Below are 26,775 nucleotides of genomic sequence, written 5' to 3' on the forward strand. Positions count from 1 at the left end.
GAACCTAAAGCAGAGTTCTTCGTGTAAAACTGCGTGTTTCGGGAGGGGAAATGCTTACAGTCCTCGCTACAGCCTGCCATGGTGGAGGCAGTTCGCTCCTCGTGGGAATCCCTGCATATAGAAGTTCATTCGTGTCAGAGCCCAAAGAGTACACAGTGGGAGAAAAGCTGCTTGTGTTACGCCTGCAAGTAAAGCAGACTTCTAGCGTTAAAACTACGAGGTTTGGGAGAGGATATGCTTAAAGTCCTCGCTACAGCCTGCCATGGTTGAGGAAGTTCGCTCCACGTGGGAAACCCTGCATATACAAGTTCATTCGTGAAGAGACCAAAGAGTACACAGTGGGAGAAATGCTGCTTGTGTTCCACCTGCAACGAAAGCAGAGTTCTTCGGGTAAAAGTTCCGTGTTTTCAGAGGGGAAATTCTTAGAGACCACAGTAGTGCCTGCCATGGTTGAGGCAGTTCGCTCCACGCTGGAAACCATTCTTATAGAATAAGTTCATTAAGGGAAGTGCCCATTGTGTACACTGTGGGAGAAAAGATGCTTGTGTTCCCCCTGCAACTAAAGCAGAGTTCCTCGGGTAAACCTGCGTGATTTGGTAGAGGATATGCTTACAGTCCTCGCTACAGCCTGCCATGGTGGAGGCAGTTCGCTCCTCGTGGGAATCCCTGCATAAAGAAGTTCATTCGTGTAAGAGCCCAAAGAGTACACATTGCGAGTAATGCTGCTTGTATGCCACCTGCAACTAAAGCTGAATTCTTTGGTAAAACTGCCGTGTTTTGTAAGAGGAAATGCTTACAGTCCTCGCTACAGCCTGCCTTGGTTGAGGCAGTTCGCTCCACGTCGGAAACCCTGCATATAGAAGTTCATTCGTGGAAGAGCCCAAAGAGTACACAGTGGGAGAAAAGCTGCTTGTGTTACCTCTGCAACTAAAGCAGAGTTCTACCGTTAAAACTGCGTGTTTTGGGAGAGGATATGCTTACAGTCCTCGCTACAGCCTGCCACGGTTGAAGCAGTTCAATCCACGTGGGAATCCCTGCATAAAGAAATTCATTCGTGGAAGAGCCCAAAGATTACACACTGGGAGTAATGCTGCTTGTGTTCCACCTGCAACTAACGCAGAGTTCCTTGGGTAAAACTGCCGTGTTTTCAGAGAGGAAATGCTTAGACACCTAACTAAAGCCTGCTTACTTTAGGCATTTCACTCCACGCGGGACCCCTTGAGTATAGATATTCTTTCGGGCAAAGGCTCATTGGGTACACTGTGGGAGAAAAGCTGCTTGTGTTCCACCTGCAACTAAAGCAGAATTCTTCGGGTAAACCTGCGTGATTTGGTAGAGGATATGCTTACAGTCCTCGTTACAGCCTTCCATGGTGGAGGCAGTTCGCTCCTCGTGGGAATCCCTGCATAAAGAAGTTCATTCGTGTAAGAGCCCAAAGAGTACACAGTGGGAGAAATGCTGCTTGTGTTCCACCTGCAACTAAAGCACCGTTCTTCGGGTAAAACTGCCTGTTATGGGGAGGAAATGCTTACAGTCCTTACGAGAGCCTGCCTTCATTGAGGCAGTTCGCTGCACGTGGGACACCCTGCATAATGAAGATTCATTCGGGGAAGGGCCGTTTGTATAAAGTGTGGGACAAATGCAGCTTGTGTTCCACCTGCAACTAAAGCAGAGTTCTTCGGGTTAAAGTGCCGTGTTTTCAGAGAGGAAATCCTTAGAGACCACAGGAGAGCCTGCCATGGTTGAGGCAGTTCGCTCCACGCTGGAAACCATTCTTTTAGAACAAGTTCATTAGGGGAAGTGCCCATTCTGTACACTGTGGGAGGAAAGCTGATGGTGTTCCCCCTGCAATTAAAGCAGAGTTCTTCGTGTAAAACTGCGTGTTTCGGGAGGGCAAATGCTTACAGTATTCGCTACAGCCTGCCTTGGTTGAGGCAGTTCGCTCCACGTGGGAATCCCTGCATAAAGAAGTTCATTCGTGGAAGAGCCCAAAGAGTACACAGTGGGAGAAATGCTGCTTGTGTTCCACCTGCAACTAAAGCAGAATTCTTTGGTAAAACTGCCGTGTTTTGGAAGAGGAAATGCTTACAGTCCTCGCTACAGCCTGCCTTGGTTGAGGCAGTTCGCTCCACGTCGGAAACCCTGCATATAGAAGTTCATTCGTGGAAGAGCCCAAAGAGTACACAGTGGGAGAAAAGCTGCTTGGGTTACGCCTGCAAGTAAAGCAGAGTTCTAGCTTTAAAACTGCGTGGTTTGGGAGAGGATATGCTTACAATCCTCGCTACAGCCTGCCATGGTTGAGGCAGTTCGCTCCACGTGGGAAACCCTGCATATACAAGTTCATTCGTGAAGAGACCAAAGAGTACACAGTGGGAGAAATGCTGCTTGTGTTCCACCTGCAACGAAAGCAGAGTTCTTTGGGTAAAAGTTCCGTGTTTTCAGAGGGGAAATTCTTAGAGACCACAGTAATGCCTGCCATGGTTGAGGCAGTTCGCTCCACGCTGGAAACCATTCTTATAGAACAAGTTCATTAGGGGAAGTGCCTATTGTGTACACTGTGGGAGGAAAGCTGATGGTGTTCCCCCTGCACCTAAAGCAGAGTTCTTCGTGTAAAACTGCGTGTTTCGGGAGGGGAAATGCTTACAGTCCTCGCTACAGCCTGCCATGGTGGAGGCAGTTCGCTCCTCGTGGGAATCCCTGCATATAGAAGTTCATTCGTGTAAGAACCCAAAGAGTACACAGTGGGAGAAAAGCTGCTTGTGTTACGCCTGCAAGTAAAGCAGACTTCTAACGTTAAAACTGCGAGGTTTGGGAGAGGATATGCTTACAGTCCTCGCTACAGCCTGCCATGGTTGAGGAAGTTCGCTCCACGTGGGAAACCCTGCATATACAAGTTCATTCGTGAAGAGACCAAAGAGTACACAGTGGGAGAAATGCTGCTTGTGTTCCACCTGCAACGGAAGCAGAGTTCTTCGGGTAAAAGTTCCGTGTTTTCAGAGGGGAAATTCTTAGAGACCACAGTAGTGCCTGCCATGGTTGAGGCAGTTCGCTCCACGCTGGAAACCATTCTTATAGAACAAGTTCATTAAGGGAAGTGCCCATTGTGTACACTGTGGGAGAAAAGATGCTTGTGTTCCCCCTGCAACTAAAGCAGAGTTCCTCGGGTAAACCTGCGTGATTTGGTAGAGGATATGCTTACAGTCCTCGCTACAGCCTGCCATGGTGGAGGCAGTTCGCTCCTCGTGGGAATCCCTGCATAAAGAAGTTCATTCGTGTAAGAGCCCAAAGAGTACACATTGCGAGTAATGCTGCTTGTATGCCACCTGCAACTAAAGCTGAATTCTTTGGTAAAACTGCCGTGTTTTGTAAGAGGAAATGCTTACAGTCCTCGCTACAGCCTGCCTTGGTTGAGGCAGTTCGCTCCACGTCGGAAACCCTGCATATAGAAGTTCATTCGTGGAAGAGCCCAAAGAGTACACAGTGGGAGAAAAGCTGCTTGTGTTACCTCTGCAACTAAAGCAGAGTTCTACCGTTAAAACTGCGTGTTTTGGGAGAGGATATGCTTACAGTCCTCGCTACAGCCTGCCACGGTTGAGGCAGTTCGATCCACGTGGGAATCCCTGCATAAAGAAATTTATTCGTGGAAGAGCCCAAAGATTACACACTGGGAGTAATGCTGCTTGTGTTCCACCTGCAACTAACGCAGAGTTCCTTGGGTAAAACTGCCGTGTTTTCAGAGAGGAAATGCTTAGAGGCCTAACTAGAGCCTGCTTGCTTTAGGCATTTCACTCCACGCGGGACCCCTTGAGTATAGATATTCTTTCGGGCAAAGGCTCATTGGGTACACTGTGGGAGAAAAGCTGCTTGTGTTCCACCTGCAACTAAAGCAGAATTCTTCGGGTAAACCTGCGTGATTTGGTAGAGGATATGCTTACAGTCCTCGTTACAGCCTTCCATGGTGGAGGCAGTTCGCTCCTCGTGGGAATCCCTGCATAAAGAAGTTCATTCGTGTAAGAGCCCAAAGAGTACACAGTGGGAGAAATGCTGCTTGTGTTCCACCTGCAACTAAAGCAGAATTCTTTGGGTAAAACTGCGTGTATTGGGAGAGGAAATGCTTACAGTCCTTATGAGAGCCTCCCTTCGTTGAGGCAGTTCACTGCACGTGGGACACCCTGCATACACCCTGTAGACTCCTTCGGGGAAGGGCTCTTTGTATAAAGTGTGGGACAAATGCAGCTTGTGTTCCACCTGCAACTAAAGCAGAGTTCTTCGGGTAAAAGTGCCGTGTTTTCAGAGAGGAAATCCTTAGAGACCACAGGAGAGCCTGCCATGGTTGAGGCAGTTCGCTCCACGCTGGAAACCATTCTTTTAGAACAAGTTCATTAGGGGAAGTGCCCATTCTGTACACTGTGGGAGGAAAGCTGATGGTGTTCCCCCTGCACCTAAAGCAGAGTTCTTCGTGTAAAACTGCGTGTTTCGGGAGGGGAAATGCTTACAGTATTCGCTACAGCCTGCCTTGGTTGAGGCAGTTCGCTCCACGTGGGAATCCCTGCATAAAGAAGTTCATTCGTGGAAGAGCCCAAAGAGTACACAGTGGGAGAAATGCTGCTTGTGTTCCACCTGCAACTAAAGCAGAATTCTTTGGTAAAACTGCCGTGTTTTGGAAGAGGAAATGCTTACAGTCCTCGCTACAGCCTGCCTTGGTTGAGGCAGTTCGCTCCACGTCGGAAACCCTGCATATAGAAGTTCATTCGTGGAAGAGCCCAAAGAGTACACAGTGGGAGAAAAGCTGCTTGTGTTACGCCTGCAAGTAAAGCAGAGTTCTAGCTTTAAAACTGCGTGGTTTGGGAGAGGATATGCTTACAATCCTCGCTACAGCCTGCCATGGTTGAGGCAGTTCGCTCCACGTGGGAAACCCTGCATATACAAGTTCATTCGTGAAGAGACCAAAGAGTACACAGTGGGAGAAATGCTGCTTGTGTTCCACCTGCAACGAAAGCAGAGTTCTTTGGGTAAAAGTTCCGTGTTTTCAGAGGGGAAATTCTTAGAGACCACAGTAATGCCTGCCATGGTTGAGGCAGTTCGCTCCACGCTGGAAACCATTCTTATAGAACAAGTTCATTAAGGGAAGTGCCCATTGTGTACACTGTGGGAGAAAAGATGCTTGTGTTCCCCCTGCAACTAAAGCAGAGTTCCTCGGGTAAACCTGCGTGATTTGGTAGAGGATATGCTTACAGTCCTCGCTACAGCCTGCCATGGTGGAGGCAGTTCGCTCCTCGTGGGAATCCCTGCATATAGAAGTTCATTCGTGTAAGAGCCCAAAGAGTACACAGTGGGAGAAAAGCTGCTTGTGTTACGCCTGCAAGTAAAGCAGACTTCTAGCGTTAAAACTACGAGGTTTGGGAGAGGATATGCTTAAAGTCCTCGCTACAGCCTGCCATGGTTGAGGAAGTTCGCTCCACGTGGGAAACCCTGCATATACAAGTTCATTCGTGAAGAGACCAAAGAGTACACAGTGGGAGAAATGCTGCTTGTGTTCCACCTGCAACGAAAGCAGAGTTCTTCGGGTAAAAGTTCCGTGTTTTCAGAGGGGAAATTCTTAGAGACCACAGTAGTGCCTGCCATGGTTGAGGCAGTTCGCTCCACGCTGGAAACCATTCTTATAGAATAAGTTCATTAAGGGAAGTGCCCATTGTGTACACTGTGGGAGAAAAGATGCTTGTGTTCCCCCTGCAACTAAAGCAGAGTTCCTCGGGTAAACCTGCGTGATTTGGTAGAGGATATGCTTACAGTCCTCGCTACAGCCTGCCATGGTGGAGGCAGTTCGCTCCTCGTGGGAATCCCTGCATAAAGAAGTTCATTCGTGTAAGAGCCCAAAGAGTACACATTGCGAGTAATGCTGCTTGTATGCCACCTGCAACTAAAGCTGAATTCTTTGGTAAAACTGCCGTGTTTTGTAAGAGGAAATGCTTACAGTCCTCGCTACAGCCTGCCTTGGTTGAGGCAGTTCGCTCCACGTCGGAAACCCTGCATATAGAAGTTCATTCGTGGAAGAGCCCAAAGAGTACACAGTGGGAGAAAAGCTGCTTGTGTTACCTCTGCAACTAAAGCAGAGTTCTACCGTTAAAACTGCGTGTTTTGGGAGAGGATATGCTTACAGTCCTCGCTACAGCCTGCCACGGTTGAAGCAGTTCAATCCACGTGGGAATCCCTGCATAAAGAAATTCATTCGTGGAAGAGCCCAAAGATTACACACTGGGAGTAATGCTGCTTGTGTTCCACCTGCAACTAACGCAGAGTTCCTTGGGTAAAACTGCCGTGTTTTCAGAGAGGAAATGCTTAGACACCTAACTAAAGCCTGCTTACTTTAGGCATTTCACTCCACGCGGGACCCCTTGAGTATAGATATTCTTTCGGGCAAAGGCTCATTGGGTACACTGTGGGAGAAAAGCTGCTTGTGTTCCACCTGCAACTAAAGCAGAATTCTTCGGGTAAACCTGCGTGATTTGGTAGAGGATATGCTTACAGTCCTCGTTACAGCCTTCCATGGTGGAGGCAGTTCGCTCCTCGTGGGAATCCCTGCATAAAGAAGTTCATTCGTGTAAGAGCCCAAAGAGTACACAGTGGGAGAAATGCTGCTTGTGTTCCACCTGCAACTAAAGCACCGTTCTTCGGGTAAAACTGCCTGTTATGGGGAGGAAATGCTTACAGTCCTTACGAGAGCCTGCCTTCATTGAGGCAGTTCGCTGCACGTGGGACACCCTGCATAATGAAGATTCATTCGGGGAAGGGCCGTTTGTATAAAGTGTGGGACAAATGCAGCTTGTGTTCCACCTGCAACTAAAGCAGAGTTCTTCGGGTTAAAGTGCCGTGTTTTCAGAGAGGAAATCCTTAGAGACCACAGGAGAGCCTGCCATGGTTGAGGCAGTTCGCTCCACGCTGGAAACCATTCTTTTAGAACAAGTTCATTAGGGGAAGTGCCCATTCTGTACACTGTGGGAGGAAAGCTGATGGTGTTCCCCCTGCAATTAAAGCAGAGTTCTTCGTGTAAAACTGCGTGTTTCGGGAGGGCAAATGCTTACAGTATTCGCTACAGCCTGCCTTGGTTGAGGCAGTTCGCTCCACGTGGGAATCCCTGCATAAAGAAGTTCATTCGTGGAAGAGCCCAAAGAGTACACAGTGGGAGAAATGCTGCTTGTGTTCCACCTGCAACTAAAGCAGAATTCTTTGGTAAAACTGCCGTGTTTTGGAAGAGGAAATGCTTACAGTCCTCGCTACAGCCTGCCTTGGTTGAGGCAGTTCGCTCCACGTCGGAAACCCTGCATATAGAAGTTCATTCGTGGAAGAGCCCAAAGAGTACACAGTGGGAGAAAAGCTGCTTGGGTTACGCCTGCAAGTAAAGCAGAGTTCTAGCTTTAAAACTGCGTGGTTTGGGAGAGGATATGCTTACAATCCTCGCTACAGCCTGCCATGGTTGAGGCAGTTCGCTCCACGTGGGAAACCCTGCATATACAAGTTCATTCGTGAAGAGACCAAAGAGTACACAGTGGGAGAAATGCTGCTTGTGTTCCACCTGCAACGAAAGCAGAGTTCTTTGGGTAAAAGTTCCGTGTTTTCAGAGGGGAAATTCTTAGAGACCACAGTAATGCCTGCCATGGTTGAGGCAGTTCGCTCCACGCTGGAAACCATTCTTATAGAACAAGTTCATTAGGGGAAGTGCCTATTGTGTACACTGTGGGAGGAAAGCTGATGGTGTTCCCCCTGCACCTAAAGCAGAGTTCTTCGTGTAAAACTGCGTGTTTCGGGAGGGGAAATGCTTACAGTCCTCGCTACAGCCTGCCATGGTGGAGGCAGTTCGCTCCTCGTGGGAATCCCTGCATATAGAAGTTCATTCGTGTAAGAACCCAAAGAGTACACAGTGGGAGAAAAGCTGCTTGTGTTACGCCTGCAAGTAAAGCAGACTTCTAACGTTAAAACTGCGAGGTTTGGGAGAGGATATGCTTACAGTCCTCGCTACAGCCTGCCATGGTTGAGGAAGTTCGCTCCACGTGGGAAACCCTGCATATACAAGTTCATTCGTGAAGAGACCAAAGAGTACACAGTGGGAGAAATGCTGCTTGTGTTCCACCTGCAACGGAAGCAGAGTTCTTCGGGTAAAAGTTCCGTGTTTTCAGAGGGGAAATTCTTAGAGACCACAGTAGTGCCTGCCATGGTTGAGGCAGTTCGCTCCACGCTGGAAACCATTCTTATAGAACAAGTTCATTAAGGGAAGTGCCCATTGTGTACACTGTGGGAGAAAAGATGCTTGTGTTCCCCCTGCAACTAAAGCAGAGTTCCTCGGGTAAACCTGCGTGATTTGGTAGAGGATATGCTTACAGTCCTCGCTACAGCCTGCCATGGTGGAGGCAGTTCGCTCCTCGTGGGAATCCCTGCATAAAGAAGTTCATTCGTGTAAGAGCCCAAAGAGTACACATTGCGAGTAATGCTGCTTGTATGCCACCTGCAACTAAAGCTGAATTCTTTGGTAAAACTGCCGTGTTTTGTAAGAGGAAATGCTTACAGTCCTCGCTACAGCCTGCCTTGGTTGAGGCAGTTCGCTCCACGTCGGAAACCCTGCATATAGAAGTTCATTCGTGGAAGAGCCCAAAGAGTACACAGTGGGAGAAAAGCTGCTTGTGTTACCTCTGCAACTAAAGCAGAGTTCTACCGTTAAAACTGCGTGTTTTGGGAGAGGATATGCTTACAGTCCTCGCTACAGCCTGCCACGGTTGAGGCAGTTCGATCCACGTGGGAATCCCTGCATAAAGAAATTTATTCGTGGAAGAGCCCAAAGATTACACACTGGGAGTAATGCTGCTTGTGTTCCACCTGCAACTAACGCAGAGTTCCTTGGGTAAAACTGCCGTGTTTTCAGAGAGGAAATGCTTAGAGGCCTAACTAGAGCCTGCTTGCTTTAGGCATTTCACTCCACGCGGGACCCCTTGAGTATAGATATTCTTTCGGGCAAAGGCTCATTGGGTACACTGTGGGAGAAAAGCTGCTTGTGTTCCACCTGCAACTAAAGCAGAATTCTTCGGGTAAACCTGCGTGATTTGGTAGAGGATATGCTTACAGTCCTCGTTACAGCCTTCCATGGTGGAGGCAGTTCGCTCCTCGTGGGAATCCCTGCATAAAGAAGTTCATTCGTGTAAGAGCCCAAAGAGTACACAGTGGGAGAAATGCTGCTTGTGTTCCACCTGCAACTAAAGCAGAATTCTTTGGGTAAAACTGCGTGTATTGGGAGAGGAAATGCTTACAGTCCTTATGAGAGCCTCCCTTCGTTGAGGCAGTTCACTGCACGTGGGACACCCTGCATACACCCTGTAGACTCCTTCGGGGAAGGGCTCTTTGTATAAAGTGTGGGACAAATGCAGCTTGTGTTCCACCTGCAACTAAAGCAGAGTTCTTCGGGTAAAAGTGCCGTGTTTTCAGAGAGGAAATCCTTAGAGACCACAGGAGAGCCTGCCATGGTTGAGGCAGTTCGCTCCACGCTGGAAACCATTCTTTTAGAACAAGTTCATTAGGGGAAGTGCCCATTCTGTACACTGTGGGAGGAAAGCTGATGGTGTTCCCCCTGCACCTAAAGCAGAGTTCTTCGTGTAAAACTGCGTGTTTCGGGAGGGGAAATGCTTACAGTATTCGCTACAGCCTGCCTTGGTTGAGGCAGTTCGCTCCACGTGGGAATCCCTGCATAAAGAAGTTCATTCGTGGAAGAGCCCAAAGAGTACACAGTGGGAGAAATGCTGCTTGTGTTCCACCTGCAACTAAAGCAGAATTCTTTGGTAAAACTGCCGTGTTTTGGAAGAGGAAATGCTTACAGTCCTCGCTACAGCCTGCCTTGGTTGAGGCAGTTCGCTCCACGTCGGAAACCCTGCATATAGAAGTTCATTCGTGGAAGAGCCCAAAGAGTACACAGTGGGAGAAAAGCTGCTTGTGTTACGCCTGCAAGTAAAGCAGAGTTCTAGCTTTAAAACTGCGTGGTTTGGGAGAGGATATGCTTACAATCCTCGCTACAGCCTGCCATGGTTGAGGCAGTTCGCTCCACGTGGGAAACCCTGCATATACAAGTTCATTCGTGAAGAGACCAAAGAGTACACAGTGGGAGAAATGCTGCTTGTGTTCCACCTGCAACGAAAGCAGAGTTCTTTGGGTAAAAGTTCCGTGTTTTCAGAGGGGAAATTCTTAGAGACCACAGTAATGCCTGCCATGGTTGAGGCAGTTCGCTCCACGCTGGAAACCATTCTTATAGAACAAGTTCATTAAGGGAAGTGCCCATTGTGTACACTGTGGGAGAAAAGATGCTTGTGTTCCCCCTGCAACTAAAGCAGAGTTCCTCGGGTAAACCTGCGTGATTTGGTAGAGGATATGCTTACAGTCCTCGCTACAGCCTGCCATGGTGGAGGCAGTTCGCTCCTCGTGGGAATCCCTGCATAAAGAAGTTCATTCGTGTAAGAGCCCAAAGAGTACACATTGCGAGTAATGCTGCTTGTATGCCACCTGCAACTAAAGCTGAATTCTTTGGTAAAACTGCCGTGTTTTGTAAGAGGAAATGCTTACAGTCCTCGCTACAGCCTGCCTTGGTTGAGGCAGTTCGCTCCACGTCGGAAACCCTGCATATAGAAGTTCATTCGTGGAAGAGCCCAAAGAGTACACAGTGGGAGAAAAGCTGCTTGTGTTACCTCTGCAACTAAAGCAGAGTTCTACCGTTAAAACTGCGTGTTTTGGGAGAGGATATGCTTACAGTCCTCGCTACAGCCTGCCACGGTTGAGGCAGTTCGATCCACGTGGGAATCCCTGCATAAAGAAATTTATTCGTGGAAGAGCCCAAAGATTACACACTGGGAGTAATGCTGCTTGTGTTCCACCTGCAACTAACGCAGAGTTCCTTGGGTAAAACTGCCGTGTTTTCAGAGAGGAAATGCTTAGAGGCCTAACTAGAGCCTGCTTGCTTTAGGCATTTCACTCCACGCGGGACCCCTTGAGTATAGATATTCTTTCGGGCAAAGGCTCATTGGGTACACTGTGGGAGAAAAGCTGCTTGTGTTCCACCTGCAACTAAAGCAGAATTCTTCGGGTAAACCTGCGTGATTTGGTAGAGGATATGCTTACAGTCCTCGTTACAGCCTTCCATGGTGGAGGCAGTTCGCTCCTCGTGGGAATCCCTGCATAAAGAAGTTCATTCGTGTAAGAGCCCAAAGAGTACACAGTGGGAGAAATGCTGCTTGTGTTCCACCTGCAACTAAAGCAGAATTCTTTGGGTAAAACTGCGTGTATTGGGAGAGGAAATGCTTACAGTCCTTATGAGAGCCTCCCTTCGTTGAGGCAGTTCACTGCACGTGGGACACCCTGCATACACCCTGTAGACTCCTTCGGGGAAGGGCTCTTTGTATAAAGTGTGGGACAAATGCAGCTTGTGTTCCACCTGCAACTAAAGCAGAGTTCTTCGGGTAAAAGTGCCGTGTTTTCAGAGAGGAAATCCTTAGAGACCACAGGAGAGCCTGCCATGGTTGAGGCAGTTCGCTCCACGCTGGAAACCATTCTTTTAGAACAAGTTCATTAGGGGAAGTGCCCATTCTGTACACTGTGGGAGGAAAGCTGATGGTGTTCCCCCTGCACCTAAAGCAGAGTTCTTCGTGTAAAACTGCGTGTTTCGGGAGGGGAAATGCTTACAGTATTCGCTACAGCCTGCCTTGGTTGAGGCAGTTCGCTCCACGTGGGAATCCCTGCATAAAGAAGTTCATTCGTGGAAGAGCCCAAAGAGTACACAGTGGGAGAAATGCTGCTTGTGTTCCACCTGCAACTAAAGCAGAATTCTTTGGTAAAACTGCCGTGTTTTGTAAGAGGAAATGCTTACAGTACTTGCTACAGCCTGCCTTGGTTGAGGCAGTTCGCTCCACGTCGGAAACCCTGCATATAGAAGTTCATTCGTGGAAGAGCCCAAAGAGTACACAGTGGGAGAAAAGCTGCTTGTGTTACCTCTGCAACTAAAGCAGAGTTCTACCGTTAAAACTGCGTGTTTTGGGAGAGGATATACTTACAGTCCTCGCTACAGCCTGCCACGGTTGAAGCAGTTCAATCCACGTGGGAATCCCTGCATAAAGAAATTCATTCGTGGAAGAGCCCAAAGATTACACACTGGGAGTAATGCTGCTTGTGTTCCACCTGCAACTAACGCAGAGTTCCTTGGGTAAAACTGCCGTGTTTTCAGAGAGGAAATGCTTAGACGCCTAACTAGAGCCTGCTTACTTTAGGCATTTCACTCCACGCGGGACCCCTTGAGTATAGATATTCTTTCGGGCAAAGGCTCATTGGGTACACTGTGGGAGAAAAGCTGCTTGTGTTCCACCTGCAACTAAAGCAGAATTCTTCGGGTAAACCTGCGTGATTTGGTAGAGGATATGCTTACAGTCCTCGTTACAGCCTTCCATGGTGGAGGCAGTTCGCTCCTCGTGGGAATCCCTGCATAAAGAAGTTCATTCGTGTAAGAGCCCAAAGAGTACACAGTGGGAGAAATGCTGCTTGTGTTCCACCTGCAACTAAAGCACCGTTCTTCGGGTAAAACTGCCTGTTATGGGGAGGAAATGCTTACAGTCCTTACGAGAGCCTGCCTTCATTGAGGCAGTTCGCTGCACGTGGGACACCCTGCATAATGAAGATTCATTCGGGGAAGGGCCGTTTGTATAAAGTGTGGGACAAATGCAGCTTGTGTTCCACCTGCAACTAAAGCAGAGTTCTTCGGGTTAAAGTGCCGTGTTTTCAGAGAGGAAATCCTTAGAGACCACAGGAGAGCCTGCCATGGTTGAGGCAGTTCGCTCCACGCTGGAAACCATTCTTTTAGAACAAGTTCATTAGGGGAAGTGCCCATTCTGTACACTGTGGGAGGAAAGCTGATGGTGTTCCCCCTGCACCTAAAGCAGAGTTCTTCGTGTAAAACTGCGTGTTTCGGGAGGGGAAATGCTTACAGTATTCGCTACAGCCTGCCTTGGTTGAGGCAGTTCGCTCCACGTGGGAATCCCTGCATAAAGAAGTTCATTCGTGGAAGAGCCCAAAGAGTACACAGTGGGAGAAATGCTGCTTGTGTTCCACCTGCAACTAAAGCAGAATTCTTTGGTAAAACTGCCGTGTTTTGGAAGAGGAAATGCTTACAGTCCTCGCTACAGCCTGCCTTGGTTGAGGCAGTTCGCTCCACGTCGGAAACCCTGCATATAGAAGTTCATTCGTGGAAGAGCCCAAAGAGTACACAGTGGGAGAAAAGCTGCTTGTGTTACGCCTGCAAGTAAAGCAGAGTTCTAGCTTTAAAACTGCGTGGTTTGGGAGAGGATATGCTTACAATCCTCGCTACAGCCTGCCATGGTTGAGGCAGTTCGCTCCACGTGGGAAACCCTGCATATACAAGTTCATTCGTGAAGAGACCAAAGAGTACACAGTGGGAGAAATGCTGCTTGTGTTCCACCTGCAACGAAAGCAGAGTTCTTTGGGTAAAAGTTCCGTGTTTTCAGAGGGGAAATTCTTAGAGACCACAGTAATGCCTGCCATGGTTGAGGCAGTTCGCTCCACGCTGGAAACCATTCTTATAGAACAAGTTCATTAAGGGAAGTGCCCATTGTGTACACTGTGGGAGAAAAGATGCTTGTGTTCCCCCTGCAACTAAAGCAGAGTTCCTCGGGTAAACCTGCGTGATTTGGTAGAGGATATGCTTACAGTCCTCGCTACAGCCTGCCATGGTGGAGGCAGTTCGCTCCTCGTGGGAATCCCTGCATAAAGAAGTTCATTCGTGTAAGAGCCCAAAGAGTACACATTGCGAGTAATGCTGCTTGTATGCCACCTGCAACTAAAGCTGAATTCTTTGGTAAAACTGCCGTGTTTTGTAAGAGGAAATGCTTACAGTCCTCGCTACAGCCTGCCTTGGTTGAGGCAGTTCGCTCCACGTCGGAAACCCTGCATATAGAAGTTCATTCGTGGAAGAGCCCAAAGAGTACACAGTGGGAGAAAAGCTGCTTGTGTTACCTCTGCAACTAAAGCAGAGTTCTACCGTTAAAACTGCGTGTTTTGGGAGAGGATATGCTTACAGTCCTCGCTACAGCCTGCCACGGTTGAGGCAGTTCGATCCACGTGGGAATCCCTGCATAAAGAAATTTATTCGTGGAAGAGCCCAAAGATTACACACTGGGAGTAATGCTGCTTGTGTTCCACCTGCAACTAACGCAGAGTTCCTTGGGTAAAACTGCCGTGTTTTCAGAGAGGAAATGCTTAGAGGCCTAACTAGAGCCTGCTTGCTTTAGGCATTTCACTCCACGCGGGACCCCTTGAGTATAGATATTCTTTCGGGCAAAGGCTCATTGGGTACACTGTGGGAGAAAAGCTGCTTGTGTTCCACCTGCAACTAAAGCAGAATTCTTCGGGTAAACCTGCGTGATTTGGTAGAGGATATGCTTACAGTCCTCGTTACAGCCTTCCATGGTGGAGGCAGTTCGCTCCTCGTGGGAATCCCTGCATAAAGAAGTTCATTCGTGTAAGAGCCCAAAGAGTACACAGTGGGAGAAATGCTGCTTGTGTTCCACCTGCAACTAAAGCAGAATTCTTTGGGTAAAACTGCGTGTATTGGGAGAGGAAATGCTTACAGTCCTTATGAGAGCCTCCCTTCGTTGAGGCAGTTCACTGCACGTGGGACACCCTGCATACACCCTGTAGACTCCTTCGGGGAAGGGCTCTTTGTATAAAGTGTGGGACAAATGCAGCTTGTGTTCCACCTGCAACTAAAGCAGAGTTCTTCGGGTAAAAGTGCCGTGTTTTCAGAGAGGAAATCCTTAGAGACCACAGGAGAGCCTGCCATGGTTGAGGCAGTTCGCTCCACGCTGGAAACCATTCTTTTAGAACAAGTTCATTAGGGGAAGTGCCCATTCTGTACACTGTGGGAGGAAAGCTGATGGTGTTCCCCCTGCACCTAAAGCAGAGTTCTTCGTGTAAAACTGCGTGTTTCGGGAGGGGAAATGCTTACAGTATTCGCTACAGCCTGCCTTGGTTGAGGCAGTTCGCTCCACGTGGGAATCCCTGCATAAAGAAGTTCATTCGTGGAAGAGCCCAAAGAGTACACAGTGGGAGAAATGCTGCTTGTGTTCCACCTGCAACTAAAGCAGAATTCTTTGGTAAAACTGCCGTGTTTTGGAAGAGGAAATGCTTACAGTCCTCGCTACAGCCTGCCTTGGTTGAGGCAGTTCGCTCCACGTCGGAAACCCTGCATATAGAAGTTCATTCGTGGAAGAGCCCAAAGAGTACACAGTGGGAGAAAAGCTGCTTGTGTTACGCCTGCAAGTAAAGCAGAGTTCTAGCTTTAAAACTGCGTGGTTTGGGAGAGGATATGCTTACAATCCTCGCTACAGCCTGCCATGGTTGAGGCAGTTCGCTCCACGTGGGAAACCCTGCATATACAAGTTCATTCGTGAAGAGACCAAAGAGTACACAGTGGGAGAAATGCTGCTTGTGTTCCACCTGCAACGAAAGCAGAGTTCTTTGGGTAAAAGTTCCGTGTTTTCAGAGGGGAAATTCTTAGAGACCACAGTAATGCCTGCCATGGTTGAGGCAGTTCGCTCCACGCTGGAAACCATTCTTATAGAACAAGTTCATTAAGGGAAGTGCCCATTGTGTACACTGTGGGAGAAAAGATGCTTGTGTTCCCCCTGCAACTAAAGCAGAGTTCCTCGGGTAAACCTGCGTGATTTGGTAGAGGATATGCTTACAGTCCTCGCTACAGCCTGCCATGGTGGAGGCAGTTCGCTCCTCGTGGGAATCCCTGCATAAAGAAGTTCATTCGTGTAAGAGCCCAAAGAGTACACATTGCGAGTAATGCTGCTTGTATGCCACCTGCAACTAAAGCTGAATTCTTTGGTAAAACTGCCGTGTTTTGTAAGAGGAAATGCTTACAGTCCTCGCTACAGCCTGCCTTGGTTGAGGCAGTTCGCTCCACGTCGGAAACCCTGCATATAGAAGTTCATTCGTGGAAGAGCCCAAAGAGTACACAGTGGGAGAAAAGCTGCTTGTGTTACCTCTGCAACTAAAGCAGAGTTCTACCGTTAAAACTGCGTGTTTTGGGAGAGGATATGCTTACAGTCCTCGCTACAGCCTGCCACGGTTGAGGCAGTTCGATCCACGTGGGAATCCCTGCATAAAGAAATTTATTCGTGGAAGAGCCCAAAGATTACACACTGGGAGTAATGCTGCTTGTGTTCCACCTGCAACTAACGCAGAGTTCCTTGGGTAAAACTGCCGTGTTTTCAGAGAGGAAATGCTTAGAGGCCTAACTAGAGCCTGCTTGCTTTAGGCATTTCACTCCACGCGGGACCCCTTGAGTATAGATATTCTTTCGGGCAAAGGCTCATTGGGTACACTGTGGGAGAAAAGCTGCTTGTGTTCCACCTGCAACTAAAGCAGAATTCTTCGGGTAAACCTGCGTGATTTGGTAGAGGATATGCTTACAGTCCTCGTTACAGCCTTCCATGGTGGAGGCAGTTCGCTCCTCGTGGGAATCCCTGCATAAAGAAGTTCATTCGTGTAAGAGCCCAAAGAGTACACAGTGGGAGAAATGCTGCTTGTGTTCCACCTGCAACTAAAGCAGAATTCTTTGGGTAAAACTGCGTGTATTGGGAGAGGAAATGCTTACAGTCCTTATGAGAGCCTCCCTTCGTTGAGGCAGTTCACTGCACGTGGGACACCCTGCATACACCCTGTAGACTCCTTCGGGGAAGGGCTCTTTGTATAAAGTGTGGGACAAATGCAGCTTGTGTTCCACCTGCAACTAAAGCAGAGTTCTTCGGGTAAAAGTGCCGTGTTTTCAGAGAGGAAATCCTTAGAGACCACAGGAGAGCCTGCCATGGTTGAGGCAGTTCGCTCCACGCTGGAAACCATTCTTTTAGAACAAGTTCATTAGGGGAAGTGCCCATTCTGTACACTGTGGGAGGAAAGCTGATGGTGTTCCCCCTGCACCTAAAGCAGAGTTCTTCGTGTAAAACTGCGTGTTTCGGGAGGGGAAATGCTTACAGTATTCGCTACAGCCTGCCTTGGTTGAGGCAGTTCGCTCCACGTGGGAATCCCTGCATAAAGAAGTTCATTCGTGGAAGAGCCCAAAGAGTACACAGTGGGAGAAATGCTGCTTGTGTTCCACCTGCAACTAAAGCAGAATTCTTTGGTAAAACTGCCGTGTTTTGTAAGAGGAAATGCTTACAGTACTTGCTACAGCCTGCCTTGGTTGAGGCAGTTCGCTCCACGTCGGAAACCCTGCATATAGAAGTTCATTCGTGGAAGAGCCCAAAGAGTACACAGTGGGAGAAAAGCTGCTTGTGTTACCTCTGCAACTAAAGCAGAGTTCTACCGTTAAAACTGCGTGTTTTGGGAGAGGATATACTTACAGTCCTCGCTACAGCCTGCCACGGTTGAAGCAGTTCAATCCACGTGGGAATCCCTGCATAAAGAAATTCATTCGTGGAAGAGCCCAAAGATTACACACTGGGAGTAATGCTGCTTGTGTTCCACCTGCAACTAACGCAGAGTTCCTTGGGTAAAACTGCCGTGTTTTCAGAGAGGAAATGCTTAGACGCCTAACTAGAGCCTGCTTACTTTAGGCATTTCACTCCACGCGGGACCCCTTGAGTATAGATATTCTTTCGGGCAAAGGCTCATTGGGTACACTGTGGGAGAAAAGCTGCTTGTGTTCCACCTGCAACTAAAGCAGAATTCTTCGGGTAAACCTGCGTGATTTGGTAGAGGATATGCTTACAGTCCTCGTTACAGCCTTCCATGGTGGAGGCAGTTCGCTCCTCGTGGGAATCCCTGCATAAAGAAGTTCATTCGTGTAAGAGCCCAAAGAGTACACAGTGGGAGAAATGCTGCTTGTGTTCCACCTGCAACTAAAGCACCGTTCTTCGGGTAAAACTGCCTGTTATGGGGAGGAAATGCTTACAGTCCTTACGAGAGCCTGCCTTCATTGAGGCAGTTCGCTGCACGTGGGACACCCTGCATAATGAAGATTCATTCGGGGAAGGGCCGTTTGTATAAAGTGTGGGACAAATGCAGCTTGTGTTCCACCTGCAACTAAAGCAGAGTTCTTCGGGTTAAAGTGCCGTGTTTTCAGAGAGGAAATCCTTAGAGACCACAGGAGAGCCTGCCATGGTTGAGGCAGTTCGCTCCACGCTGGAAACCATTCTTTTAGAACAAGTTCATTAGGGGAAGTGCCCATTCTGTACACTGTGGGAGGAAAGCTGATGGTGTTCCCCCTGCACCTAAAGCAGAGTTCTTCGTGTAAAACTGCGTGTTTCGGGAGGGGAAATGCTTACAGTATTCGCTACAGCCTGCCTTGGTTGAGGCAGTTCGCTCCACGTGGGAATCCCTGCATAAAGAAGTTCATTCGTGGAAGAGCCCAAAGAGTACACAGTGGGAGAAATGCTGCTTGTGTTCCACCTGCAACTAAAGCAGAATTCTTTGGTAAAACTGCCGTGTTTTGGAAGAGGAAATGCTTACAGTCCTCGCTACAGCCTGCCTTGGTTGAGGCAGTTCGCTCCACGTCGGAAACCCTGCATATAGAAGTTCATTCGTGGAAGAGCCCAAAGAGTACACAGTGGGAGAAAAGCTGCTTGTGTTACGCCTGCAAGTAAAGCAGAGTTCTAGCTTTAAAACTGCGTGGTTTGGGAGAGGATATGCTTACAATCCTCGCTACAGCCTGCCATGGTTGAGGCAGTTCGCTCCACGTGGGAAACCCTGCATATACAAGTTCATTCGTGAAGAGACCAAAGAGTACACAGTGGGAGAAATGCTGCTTGTGTTCCACCTGCAACGAAAGCAGAGTTCTTTGGGTAAAAGTTCCGTGTTTTCAGAGGGGAAATTCTTAGAGACCACAGTAATGCCTGCCATGGTTGAGGCAGTTCGCTCCACGCGGGAAACCATTCTTATAGAACAAGTTCATTAGGGGAAGTGCCTATTGTGTACACTGTGGGAGGAAAGCTGATGGTGTTCCCCCTGCACCTAAAGCAGAGTTCTTCGTGTAAAACTGCGTGTTTCGGGAGGGGAAATGCTTACAGTCCTCGCTACAGCCTGCCATGGTGGAGGCAGTTCGCTCCTCGTGGGAATCCCTGCATATAGAAGTTCATTCGTGTAAGAGCCCAAAGAGTACACAGTGGGAGAAAAGCTGCTTGTGTTACGCCTGCAAGTAAAGCAGACTTCTAGCGTTAAAACTACGAGGTTTGGGAGAGGATATGCTTACAGTCCTCGCTACAGCCTGCCATGGTTGAGGAAGTTCGCTCCACGTGGGAAACCCTGCATATACAAGTTCATTCGTGAAGAGACCAAAGAGTACACAGTGGGAGAAATGCTGCTTGTGTTCCACCTGCAACGAAAGCAGAGTTCTTCGGGTAAAAGTTCCGTGTTTTCAGAGGGGAAATTCTTAGAGACCACAGTAGTGCCTGCCATGGTTGAGGCAGTTCGCTCCACGCTGGAAACCATTCTTATAGAACAAGTTCATTAAGGGAAGTGCCCATTGTGTACACTGTGGGAGAAAAGATGCTTGTGTTCCCCCTGCAACTAAAGCAGAGTTCCTCGGGTAAACCTGCGTGATTTGGTAGAGGATATGCTTACAGTCCTCGCTACAGCCTGCCATGGTGGAGGCAGTTCGCTCCTCGTGGGAATCCCTGCATAAAGAAGTTCATTCGTGTAAGAGCCCAAAGAGTACACATTGCGAGTAATGCTGCTTGTATGCCACCTGCAACTAAAGCTGAATTCTTTGGTAAAACTGCCGTGTTTTGTAAGAGGAAATGCTTACAGTCCTCGCTACAGCCTGCCTTGGTTGAGGCAGTTCGCTCCACGTCGGAAACCCTGCATATAGAAGTTCATTCGTGGAAGAGCCCAAAGAGTACACAGTGGGAGAAAAGCTGCTTGTGTTACCTCTGCAACTAAAGCAGAGTTCTACCGTTAAAACTGCGTGTTTTGGGAGAGGATATGCTTACAGTCCTCGCTACAGCCTGCCACGGTTGAAGCAGTTCAATCCACGTGGGAATCCCTGCATAAAGAAATTCATTCGTGGAAGAGCCCAAAGATTACACACTGGGAGTAATGCTGCTTGTGTTCCACCTGCAACTAACGCAGAGTTCCTTGGGTAAAACTGCCGTGTTTTCAGAGAGGAAATGCTTAGACGCCTAACTAGAGCCTGCTTACTTTAGGCATTTCACTCCACGCGGGACCCCTTGAGTATAGATATTCTTTCGGGCAAAGGCTCATTGGGTACACTGTGGGAGAAAAGCTGCTTGTGTTCCACCTGCAACTAAAGCAGAATTCTTCGGGTAAACCTGCGTGATTTGGTAGAGGATATGCTTACAGTCCTCGTTACAGCCTTCCATGGTGGAGGCAGTTCGCTCCTCGTGGGAATCCCTGCATAAAGAAGTTCATTCGTGTAAGAGCCCAAAGAGTACACAGTGGGAGAAATGCTGCTTGTGTTCCACCTGCAACTAAAGCACCGTTCTTCGGGTAAAACTGCCTGTTATGGGGAGGAAATGCTTACAGTCCTTACGAGAGCCTGCCTTCATTGAGGCAGTTCGCTGCACGTGGGACACCCTGCATAATGAAGATTCATTCGGGGAAGGGCCGTTTGTATAAAGTGTGGGACAAATGCAGCTTGTGTTCCACCTGCAACTAAAGCAGAGTTCTTCGGGTTAAAGTGCCGTGTTTTCAGAGAGGAAATCCTTAGAGACCACAGGAGAGCCTGCCATGGTTGAGGCAGTTCGCTCCACGCTGGAAACCATTCTTTTAGAACAAGTTCATTAGGGGAAGTGCCCATTCTGTACACTGTGGGAGGAAAGCTGATGGTGTTCCCCCTGCACCTAAAGCAGAGTTCTTCGTGTAAAACTGCGTGTTTCGGGAGGGGAAATGCTTACAGTATTCGCTACAGCCTGCCTTGGTTGAGGCAGTTCGCTCCACGTGGGAATCCCTGCATAAAGAAGTTCATTCGAGGAAGAGCCCAAAGAGTACACAGTGGGAGAAATGCTGCTTGTGTTCCACCTGCAACTAAAGCAGAATTCTTTGGTAAAACTGCCGTGTTTTGGAAGAGGAAATGCTTACAGTCCTCGCTACAGCCTGCCTTGGTTGAGGCAGTTCGCTCCACGTCGGAAACCCTGCATATAGAAGTTCATTCGTGGAAGAGCCCAAAGAGTACACAGTGAGAGAAAAGCTGCTTGTGTTACGCATGCAAGTAAAGCAGAGTTCTAGCTTTAAAACTGCGTGGTTTGGGAGAGGATATGCTTACAATCCTCGCTACAGCCTTCCATGGTTGAGGCAGTTCGCTCCACGTGGGAAACCCTGCATATACAAGTTCATTCGTGAAGAGACCAAAGAGTACACAGTGGGAGAAATGCTGCTTGTGTTCCACCTGCAACAAAAGCAGAGTTCTTAGGGTAAAAGTTCCGTGTTTTCAGAGGGGAAATTCTTAGAGACCACAGTAATGCCTGCCATGGTTGAAGCAGTTCGCTCCACGCTGGAAACCATTCTTATAGAACAAGTTCATTAGGGGAAGTGCCTATTGTGTACACTGTGGGAGGAAAGCTGATGGTGTTCCCCCTGCACCTAAAGCAGAGTTCTTCGTGTAAAACTGCGTGTTTCGGGAGGGGAAATGCTTACAGTCCTCGCTACAGCCTGCCATGGTGGAGGCAGTTCGCTCCTCGTGGGAATCCCTGCATAAAGAAGTTCATTCGTGTAAGAGCCCAAAGAGTACACATTGGGAGTAATGCTGCTTGTATGCCACCTGCAACTAAAGCAGAATTCTTTGGTAAAACTGCCGTGTTTTGTAAGAGGAAATGCTTACAGTCCTCGCTACAGCCTGCCTTGGTTGACGCAGTTCGCTCCACGTCGGAAACCCTGCATATAGAAGTTCATTCGTGGAAGAGCCCAAAGAGTACACAGTGGGAGAAAAGCTGCTTGTGTTACCTCTGCAACTAAAGCAGGTTCTACCGTTAAAACTGCGTGTTTTGGGAGAGGATATGCTTACAGTCCTCGCTACAGCCTGCCACGGTTGAAGCAGTTCAATCCACGTGGGAATCCCTGCATAAAGAAATTCATTCGTGGAAGAGCCCAAAGATTACACACTGGGAGTAATGCTGCTTGTGTTCCACCTGCAACTAACGCAGAGTTCCTTGGGTAAAACTGCCGTGTTTTCAGAGAGGAAATGCTTAGACGCCTAACTAGAGCCTGCTTACTTTAGGCATTTCACTCCACGCGGGACCCCTTGAGTATAGATATTCTTTCGGGCAAAGGCTCATTGGGTACACTGTGGGAGAAAAGCTGCTTGTGTTCCACCTGCAACTAAAGCAGAATTCTTCGGGTAAACCTGCGTGATTTGGTAGAGGATATGCTTACAGTCCTCGTTACAGCCTTCCATGGTGGAGGCAGTTCGCTCCTCGTGGGAATCCCTGCATAAAGAAGTTCATTCGTGTAAGAGCCCAAAGAGTACACAGTGGGAGAAATGCTGCTTGTGTTCCACCTGCAACTAAAGCACCGTTCTTCGGGTAAAACTGCCTGTTATGGGGAGGAAATGCTTACAGTCCTTACGAGAGCCTGCCTTCATTGAGGCAGTTCGCTGCACGTGGGACACCCTGCATAATGAAGATTCATTCGGGGAAGGGCCGTTTGTATAAAGTGTGGGACAAATGCAGCTTGTGTTCCACCTGCAACTAAAGCAGAGTTCTTCGGGTTAAAGTGCCGTGTTTTCAGAGAGGAAATCCTTAGAGACCACAGGAGAGCCTGCCATGGTTGAGGCAGTTCGCTCCACGCTGGAAACCATTCTTTTAGAACAAGTTCATTAGGGGAAGTGCCCATTCTGTACACTGTGGGAGGAAAGCTGATGGTGTTCCCCCTGCACCTAAAGCAGAGTTCTTCGTGTAAAACTGCGTGTTTCGGGAGGGGAAATGCTTACAGTATTCGCTACAGCCTGCCTTGGTTGAGGCAGTTCGCTCCACGTGGGAATCCCTGCATAAAGAAGTTCATTCGTGGAAGAGCCCAAAGAGTACACAGTGGGAGAAATGCTGCTTGTGTTCCACCTGCAACTAAAGCAGAATTCTTTGGTAAAACTGCCGTGTTTTGGAAGAGGAAATGCTTACAGTCCTCGCTACAGCCTGCCTTGGTTGAGGCAGTTCGCTCCACGTCGGAAACCCTGCATATAGAAGTTCATTCGTGGAAGAGCCCAAAGAGTACACAGTGGGAGAAAAGCTGCTTGTGTTAGGCCTGCAAGTAAAGCAGAGTTCTAGCTTTAAAACTGCGTGGTTTGGGAGAGGATATGCTTACAATCCTCGCTACAGCCTGCCATGGTTGAGGCAGTTCGCTCCACGTGGGAAACCCTGCATATACAAGTTCATTCGTGAAGAGACCAAAGAGTACACAGTGGGAGAAATGCTGCTTGTGTTCCACCTGCAACGAAAGCAGAGTTCTTTGGGTAAAAGTTCCGTGTTTTCAGAGGGGAAATTCTTAGAGACCACAGTAATGCCTGCCATGGTTGAGGCAGTTCGCTCCACGCTGGAAACCATTCTTATAGAACAAGTTCATTAGGGGAAGTGCCTATTGTGTACACTGTGGGAGGAAAGCTGATGGTGTTCCCCCTGCACCTAAAGCAGAGTTCTTCGTGTAAAACTGCGTGTTTCGGGAGGGGAAATGCTTACAGTCCTCGCTACAGCCTGCCATGGTGGAGGCAGTTCGCTCCTCGTGGGAATCCCTGCATAAAGAAGTTCATTCGTGTAAGAGCCCAAAGAGTACACATTGGGAGTAATGCTGCTTGTATGCCACCTGCAACTAAAGCAGAATTCTTTGGTAAAACTGCCGTGTTTTGTAAGAGGAAATGCTTACAGTCCTCGCTACAGCCTGCCTTGGTTGACGCAGTTCGCTCCACGTCGGAAACCCTGCATATAGAAGTTCATTCGTGGAAGAGCCCAAAGAGTACACAGTGGGAGAAAAGCTGCTTGTGTTACGCCTGCAAGTAAAGAAGACCTCTAGCGTTAAAGCTACGAGGTTTGGGAGAGGATATGCTTACAGTCCTCGCTACAGCCTGCCACGGTTGAAGCAGTTCAATCCACGTGGGAATCCCTGCATAAAGAAATTCATTCGTGGAAGAGCCCAAAGATTACACACTGGGAGTAATGCTGCTTGTGTTCCACCTGCAACTAACGCAGAGTTCCTTGGGTAAAACTGCCGTGTTTTCAGAGAGGAAATGCTTAGACGCCTAACTAGAGCCTGCTTACTTTAGGCATTTCACTCCACGCGGGACCCCTTGAGTATAGATATTCTTTCGGGCAAAGGCTCATTGGGTACACTGTGGGAGAAAAGCTGCTTGTGTTCCACCTGCAACTAAAGCAGAATTCTTCGGGTAAACCTGCGTGATTTGGTAGAGGATATGCTTACAGTCCTCGTTACAGCCTTCCATGGTGGAGGCAGTTCGCTCCTCGTGGGAATCCCTGCATAAAGAAGTTCATTCGTGTAAGAGCCCAAAGAGTACACAGTGGGAGAAATGCTGCTTGTGTTCCACCTGCAACTAAAGCACCGTTCTTCGGGTAAAACTGCCTGTTATGGGGAGGAAATGCTTACAGTCCTTACGAGAGCCTGCCTTCATTGAGGCAGTTCGCTGCACGTGGGACACCCTGCATAATGAAGATTCATTCGGGGAAGGGCCGTTTGTATAAAGTGTGGGACAAATGCAGCTTGTGTTCCACCTGCAACTAAAGCAGAGTTCTTCGGGTTAAAGTGCCGTGTTTTCAGAGAGGAAATCCTTAGAGACCACAGGAGAGCCTGCCATGGTTGAGGCAGTTCGCTCCACGCTGGAAACCATTCTTTTAGAACAAGTTCATTAGGGGAAGTGCCCATTCTGTACACTGTGGGAGGAAAGCTGATGGTGTTCCCCCTGCACCTAAAGCAGAGTTCTTCGTGTAAAACTGCGTGTTTCGGGAGGGGAAATGCTTACAGTATTCGCTACAGCCTGCCTTGGTTGAGGCAGTTCGCTCCACGTGGGAATCCCTGCATAAAGAAGTTCATTCGTGGAAGAGCCCAAAGAGTACACAGTGGGAGAAATGCTGCTTGTGTTCCACCTGCAACTAAAGCAGAATTCTTTGGTAAAACTGCCGTGTTTTGGAAGAGGAAATGCTTACAGTCCTCGCTACAGCCTGCCTTGGTTGAGGCAGTTCGCTCCACGTCGGAAACCCTGCATATAGAAGTTCATTCGTGGAAGAGCCCAAAGAGTACACAGTGGGAGAAAAGCTGCTTGTGTTAGGCCTGCAAGTAAAGCAGAGTTCTAGCTTTAAAACTGCGTGGTTTGGGAGAGGATATGCTTACAATCCTCGCTACAGCCTGCCATGGTTGAGGCAGTTCGCTCCACGTGGGAAACCCTGCATATACAAGTTCATTCGTGAAGAGACCAAAGAGTACACAGTGGGAGAAATGCTGCTTGTGTTCCACCTGCAACGAAAGCAGAGTTCTTTGGGTAAAAGTTCCGTGTTTTCAGAGGGGAAATTCTTAGAGACCACAGTAATGCCTGCCATGGTTGAGGCAGTTCGCTCCACGCTGGAAACCATTCTTATAGAACAAGTTCATTAGGGGAAGTGCCTATTGTGTACACTGTGGGAGGAAAGCTGATGGTGTTCCCCCTGAACCTAAAGCAGAGTTCTTCGTGTAAAACTGCGTGTTTCGGGAGGGGAAATGCTTACAGTCCTCGCTACAGCCTGCCATGGTGGAGGCAGTTCGCTCCTCGTGGGAATCCCTGCATATAGAAGTTCATTCGTGTCAGAGCCCAAAGAGTACACAGTGGGAGAAAAGCTGCTTGTGTTACGCCTGCAAGTAAAGCAGACTTCTAGCGTTAAAACTACGAGGTTTGGGAGAGGATATGCTTAAAGTCCTCGCTACAGCCTGCCATGGTTGAGGAAGTTCGCTCCACGTGGGAAACCCTGCATATACAAGTTCATTCGTGAAGAGACCAAAGAGTACACAGTGGGAGAAATGCTGCTTGTGTTCCACCTGCAACGAAAGCAGAGTTCTTCGGGTAAAAGTTCCGTGTTTTCAGAGGGGAAATTCTTAGAGACCACAGTAGTGCCTGCCATGGTTGAGGCAGTTCGCTCCACGCTGGAAACCATTCTTATAGAATAAGTTCATTAAGGGAAGTGCCCATTGTGTACACTGTGGGAGAAAAGATGCTTGTGTTCCCCCTGCAACTAAAGCAGAGTTCCTCGGGTAAACCTGCGTGATTTGGTAGAGGATATGCTTACAGTCCTCGCTACAGCCTGCCATGGTGGAGGCAGTTCGCTCCTCGTGGGAATCCCTGCATAAAGAAGTTCATTCGTGTAAGAGCCCAAAGAGTACACATTGCGAGTAATGCTGCTTGTATGCCACCTGCAACTAAAGCTGAATTCTTTGGTAAAACTGCCGTGTTTTGTAAGAGGAAATGCTTACAGTCCTCGCTACAGCCTGCCTTGGTTGAGGCAGTTCGCTCCACGTCGGAAACCCTGCATATAGAAGTTCATTCGTGGAAGAGCCCAAAGAGTACACAGTGGGAGAAAAGCTGCTTGTGTTACCTCTGCAACTAAAGCAGAGTTCTACCGTTAAAACTGCGTGTTTTGGGAGAGGATATGCTTACAGTCCTCGCTACAGCCTGCCACGGTTGAAGCAGTTCAATCCACGTGGGAATCCCTGCATAAAGAAATTCATTCGTGGAAGAGCCCAAAGATTACACACTGG

This window comes from Mesoplodon densirostris, chromosome 13 (genome assembly GCF_025265405.1).
Source record: "Mesoplodon densirostris isolate mMesDen1 chromosome 13, mMesDen1 primary haplotype, whole genome shotgun sequence".
Lineage (NCBI taxonomy): Eukaryota > Metazoa > Chordata > Mammalia > Artiodactyla > Ziphiidae > Mesoplodon > Mesoplodon densirostris.